Source organism: Pongo pygmaeus, chromosome 18 (assembly GCF_028885625.2).
Source record: "Pongo pygmaeus isolate AG05252 chromosome 18, NHGRI_mPonPyg2-v2.0_pri, whole genome shotgun sequence".
Taxonomy (NCBI): domain Eukaryota; kingdom Metazoa; phylum Chordata; class Mammalia; order Primates; family Hominidae; genus Pongo; species Pongo pygmaeus.
In genome coordinates, this window is record NC_072391.2 from 74,977,875 (window position 1) to 74,984,982 (window position 7,108).

The window sequence follows — 7,108 nt, forward strand, 5'->3', positions numbered from 1 at the left end:
TGTGTGTACACCCTGTGATGTTACGCAGGATATCCTAGAGATCTTTCTGCTAATATCAATCCATCACAGTGGTTGTACACCATGTGTGTACACCCTGTGATTTTATGCAAGACATCCTCGCCATCTTTTCGCTGATACCAATCAATCACAGTGGCTGTGCACCCTGTGTGTACACCCTGTGATGTTACGCAGGATATCCTAGAGATCTTTCTGCTAATATCAATCCATCACAGTGGTTGTACACCATGTGTGTACACCCTGTGATTTTATGCAAGACATCCTCGCCATTTTTTCGCTGATACCAATCAATCACAGTGGCTGTGCACCCTGTGTGTACACCCTGTGATGTTACGCAGGATATCCTAGAGATCTTTCTGCTAATATCAATCCATCACAGTGGTTGTACACCATGTGTGTACACCCTGTGATTTTATGCAAGACATCCTCGCCATCTTTTCGCTGATGCCAATCAATCACAGTGGCTGTGCACCCTGTGTGTACACCCTGTGATGTTACGCAGGATATCCTAGAGATCTTTCTGCTAATATCAATCCATCACAGTGGCTGTACACCATGTGTGTACACCCTGTGATGTTACTCAGGATATTCTCGTGATCTTTCCGCTAATATCAATCAATCACAGTGGCTGCACACCCTGTGTGTACACCCTGCATATATATTCTGTGATATTATGCATGATATTTATGCATAGTATCCGCGCGATCTTTTTGCTAATATCACAGTAAGTGTACACCTGCGATATTATCCATGGCATCCTGGCGACCTTTCTGCTAATATCACAGTGGGTTTACACCCTGTGTGCACACGCTGCGATATTATTCATGACATCATTGCGACCTTTCCGCTAATATCACGGTGGGTGTATACCCTGGGTGCGAACCCTGCAATACTATGCATGATATTCTCGCGATCTTTCTGCTAATATCACAGTGAATGTACACCCTGCGATATTATGCATGATATCCTCGCGATTTTTTGCTAATATCACAGTGAGTGTTACACCCTGCGATATTATGCATGATATCCTCCCGATCTTTCTGATAATATCACAGTGGCCTTACACCATGTGATATTATACATGATATTCTCGCGATCTTTCTGCTAATATCGCAGGGAATATACACCCTGTGTTCACATCCTGCGATATTATGCATGACATTTTCCCTACCTTTCTACTAATATCACAGTAGGTGTACACCCTGTTTGCACGCCCTGCGATATTATTCATGACATCCTCGTGACCTTTCTGCTAACATCACAGTAGGTGTACACCCCGGGTGCACACCTTGTGATACTGTGCATGATATCCTCGCGATCTTTCTGCTACTATCGCAGTGGGTGTTCCCCCTGTGATATTATGCATGATATCCTGGCGATCTTTCTGTTAATATCATAGCGGGTGCACACCCTGTGTGTATATTCCGTGATATTATGCATGATATTTTCGCGATCTTTCCGCTAATATCAATCACAGTCGGTGTACATCCTGTGTTTACACCCTGTGATATTATGCACGATATTCTCGCGATCTTTCTGCTAGTGTCACCGTGGGTTTACACCCTGTGTGGACACCCTGTGATATTATGCATGATATTCTCACGATCTTTCCACTAATATCCGTCACAGTGGGTGTATATTGATATTACGCGTGTACACTCTGTGGTATTAGACATGATATCCTCGCGATCTTTCTGCTAATATCACAGTGGGTGTACAGCCTGTGATATTATGCATAATATTTTCGAGATATTTCTCAAAATATTGTGACTGTGCTAGTGTCACAGTAGGTGTACACCCCGGGTGTACACCCTGTGAGATTATGAATAATATCCTCGAGATATTTTTGCAACTTTCACAGTGGTTGTACACCCTTGGTGTACATCTTGTAAATTTATGAATAATATGTTCGAGATATTTCTGCTACTGTCACAGTTGGTGTACACCCTGAGTGTACACCTTGTGAGATTATGCGTAATATCCTAGAGATATTTCTGCTACTGTCCAAGTGGGTGTACACCCAGAGTGTACACCCTGTTATATTGTGCATAATATCCTCGAGACATTACTGCTTGTGTCACATAGTGGGTGCACACGCTGTGATATTATGCCTAATATCTTGCGGGATTACTGTTAATATCACAGTGTGGGTACACCTTCTTTGTACTCCCCTCTGATATCATGCCTAATATCTTCTTCGAGAGATTACTGCTAATATTACAGGGGGTGCATCCCCCGTGTGTACCTTTCCTGAGATATTATGCCAAACATCTTCTTAGAGAAATTCTACTAATAGCACAGGGGTGGTACACCCTGTGTGTCCACCCTGTGATATTATGTTTAATACCTTCTTCGAGAGGTTACTCCCAACATCACAGTGGGCGTACTCACTATGTGTACACCCTGTGATATTATTCATAATATTTTCGATATTACAGCCAATATCACAGTGGATGTACACCCTGCGTGTACACACTGTGAAAATATTCATAATATCTTCGATATTGCCGCTAATATCACAGTGGGTGTACACCCTGTGTGTATACTCCGTGATATTATTCATAACATTTTCATATTACCGCTAATATCACAGTAGGTGTACACCCTGTGATATTATTCATAATATATTCAATATTACCGCTAACATCAGAGTTGGTGTACACCCTGTGATATTATTCATTATACCTTCAATATTATCGCCACCATCACAGTGAGTGTACACCCTGTGATATTATTAATATATTCGATGTTACTGCTAATATCACAATGGGTGTATACCCTGTGATGTTATTTATATCTTTTATATTACTGCTAATATCACAGTACTGCTATCTCAGTTGGTGTACATCCTGTGATGTTATTCCTAATATTTTAGATTTTACTGGTGATATCCCAATGGGTGTACACCCTGGTTGTACATCCACTGTGATATTATTTATAATATCTTTGATATGATGGCTAATATCACAGTGGGTGTACATCCTGTGATATTATTCATAATAACATGGAAGCTGTGTGTAAACATTGGATATTATAAATATCGGAGTGATATTTCATTAATATCACAATGTGTAAACATTGTGTTAACACAGTGTGTTATAAATATGAGAGCAATATTTCATTAATATGGTTGGTAATCACTGAGTGTAAATACTGGATATTATAAGTATTAGAGTGATATTTCATTAATATAACAGTGTGTAAACAGTGTGTGCAAACACTGGATATTATAAATATCGGAGTGACATTTTATAAATATCACAGTGTGTAAACACTGGATATTTTAAATATGAGAGCAATATTTCATTACTATTACAGTGTGTAAACACTTAATGTTATAAATATCAGAGTCATATTTCATTATTATCAACGTGTTTAAACACTGTATGTAAACACTGATATTACAAATATCAGAACGACATTTCTTTAATATCACAGTGTGTAAACACTGAATAATATAAATATCAGAGCAATATTTCATTAATATCAATAGTGTCTAAACAGTGGATATTATAAATATTAGAGCAATATGTCATTAATATCTCAGTGTGTAAACACTGTGTCTAAACACTGGATATTATAAATATCAGAGTGACATTTCATTAATATTTCAGTGTATAAGCACTGGATGTTATAATTATCAGAGCGATATTTCATTAACATCACAGTGTGTACACCATCACCATTATAAATATCATGGCGATATTTTATTACTGTCACAGTGTGTAAACACTGGATATTATAAATATCAGAGCCATATTTCATTACTATTACAGTGTGTGAATACTGGATATTATACATCTCAGAGCAATATTTCATTAATATCACAATGTGTAAACAATGGATATTATAAATATCAGAGCCATATTTCATTAATATCACAGTGTGTAAACACCAGATATTATAAATATCAGAGTGATATTTCACTCACTGAATATTATAAACATCATCAGAGACATATTTCATTAATATCACTGTGTGTAAACCCTGAATATTATAAATACCATCAGAGCAATATTTCATTAATATCACAGTGTGTAAACAGTGGATATTGTAAATATCATCATCACAGTGATATTTCATATATATCACAGTGTGTAAACACTGGATATTACAAGTATCATCAGAGCAATATTTCATGAATACTACAGTGTGTAAACACTGGATATTACAATTATTTCATCAGAGCGATACTTCATTAATATCACAGCGTGTAAACCCTGGATATTACATGTATCCTCATCAGAGCAATATTCATTAATATCATAGTTTGTAAGCCCTGGATACTATAAATATCAAAGCGAAACTTCCCTAAAATCACAGTGTGTACATCCTGGATACTATAAATATCAGTGCAAAATTTCCCTAGTATCACAATGTGTAAATCCTGGATACTCTAAACATGAGACTGAAAATTCCCTGGTATCACAGTGTGTAAACCCTGGATTTTATAAATATCAGAGCTAAATTTCCCCAGTATCACAGTGTGTAAACCCTGGATACTATAAATATCAGAACAAAATTTTCCTAGTATCACAGCGTATAAACCCTGGATACTATAAATATCATAACAAAATTTTCCTTGTATCACAGTGTGTATGTAGGCCCTGGATACTATAAATATCAGAGTCAAATTTTCCTTGTATCACAGTGTGTAGGCTCTGGATACTATAAATGTCAGAGTCAAATTTTCCTAGTATCACAGTGTGTAAACACTTTGTGTAAACACTGGATATTATATATATCAGACTGATAGTTCACTAGTGTCACAGTGTGTAAACTCTGTGTGTAAACCCTGGATATTATAAATATCAGAGCGATATTTCACTAATGTTACAGTGTGTAAATGCTGCATATTATAAATATCAGGGTGAAATTTCACTAATGTCTCAGTATGTAAATACTGGATATTAGTAATATCAGAGAGAAATTTTACTAATGTCACAGTGTATAAACACTAGATATAACAAATATCAGAGCAAAATTTCCCTTGTATCACAGTGTGTAAAAAGTGGACACTATAAATATCAGACCGAAATTTCCCTAGTATTACTGTGTGTAAACACTGGATACTATAAATATCAGAGCGGTATTTCACTAGTATCACAGCATGTAAACACTTTGTGTAAACACTGGATATTATAAATATCAGAATGATATTTCACCAGTAGTGCAGTGTGTAATCACTGGAGATTCTAATTATCAGGGTGATATTTCACTAGTATCACAGTGTGTAACCACAGGATATTATAAATATTAGAGCGATATTTCATTAGTATCACAGCATGTCAGCCCTGTGTGTAAACACTGGATATTATAAATATCACAGCGATATTTCGCTGATATCACAGTGTGTAACCACTGGGTATTGTAAATATCACAGTGATGTTTCACCAATATCACAATGTGTAACTAGTGGATATTGGAAATATCACAGCGATGTTTTGCCAGTATCACAGTGTGTAACCACTGGAAATTGTAAACATCACAGTGATATTTCGCCGATATCACAGTGTGTAACCAGTGTATAAACACAGGATATTGTAAGTATCAGAGCAATATTTTGCTGGTATCACAGTGTGTGAACTGGATATTGTAAATATCACAGCAATATTTCACTGATATCACAGTGTGTAAACACTGGATATTGTAAATATCATAGCGATATTTCACCGATATCACAGTGTGTAAACTCTGGATGTTGTAAATATCACAGCGATATTTCACTAATATCAGAGTGTGTAAACACAGGATATCGTAAATATCACAGCAATATTTCAGTGATGTCACAGTGTGTAAACACTGTGTGTTAACACTGGATATTATGAATATCACAGGGATATTTCATTAATATCACAGTGTGTAAACACTGGATATTATGAATGTCACAGCGATATTTCATTTAATATCACGGCGTGCAAACACTGTGAGTAAACACTGGATAATATAAACATAACAGCGATATTTCCTTAATATCATGATGTGTAAACACTAGACATTATAAATATTGCATCGATATTTCATTAATATCACAGCGTGTAAACATTATGTGTGAACACTGGATATTATAAATATCACAACAATATTTCATTAATATCATGGTGTGTAAACACTGTAGGTAAACAATAGATATTATGAAAATCACAGCGATATTTCATTAATGTCACAGTGTGTAAGCACTGTGTGCAAACACTGGATATTATGAATATCATAGCGATATTTTATTAATATTGCAGTGTGTAAGCACTGTGTGGAAACACTGGATATTATGAATATCACAGCGATATTTCGTTAATGTCACAGTGTGTAAGCACTGTGTGTAAATACTGGACATTATGAATATCACAGTCATATTTCATTAATGTAACGGTGTGTAAGCACTGTGTAAATACTGGATATTATGAATGTCACAGTGATATTTCATTAATTTCACACTGGATATTATAAAAATCACAGCGATATTTAACATCACAGTGTGTAAACACTTTGTGTAAACATTGGATATTATAAATATCACAGCGATGTTTCATCAGCATCACAGTTTGTAAACCTTGGATATTATAAATATCACAGTGATATTTCATTTATATCACGATGTGTAAACACTGTAAACGCTGGATATTATAAATATCACAGCGATGTTTGCTTAATATCACGGTGTGTAAACACTGTATATTACAAATATAACAGCCATATTTTATTAATATCACGGTGTGTAAACACTGGAAATTATAAATATCACATTGATATTTCACTGAGGTCATGGTGTGTAAACACTGGATGTTGTAAATATCTGTGATATTTCATTGATGTCATGGTGCGTAAACACTTGATATTACAAATATCACAGAGATATTTCATTGATATCACAGTGTGTAAACACTGGATATTATAAATATCACATCGATATTTCATTGATGTCACGGTGTGTAAACGCTGGATGTTGTAAATATCACAGTGATATTTCATTAATATCACAAACTGCCCCAGTGACCCAGGGCCAGCCACAATATGACTTTCATGGGCCCTAGCTACTTTGTTTTTGTGCACCCCTTCTTCCAAAAAATAATTTTAAAAAATGAATATTTTA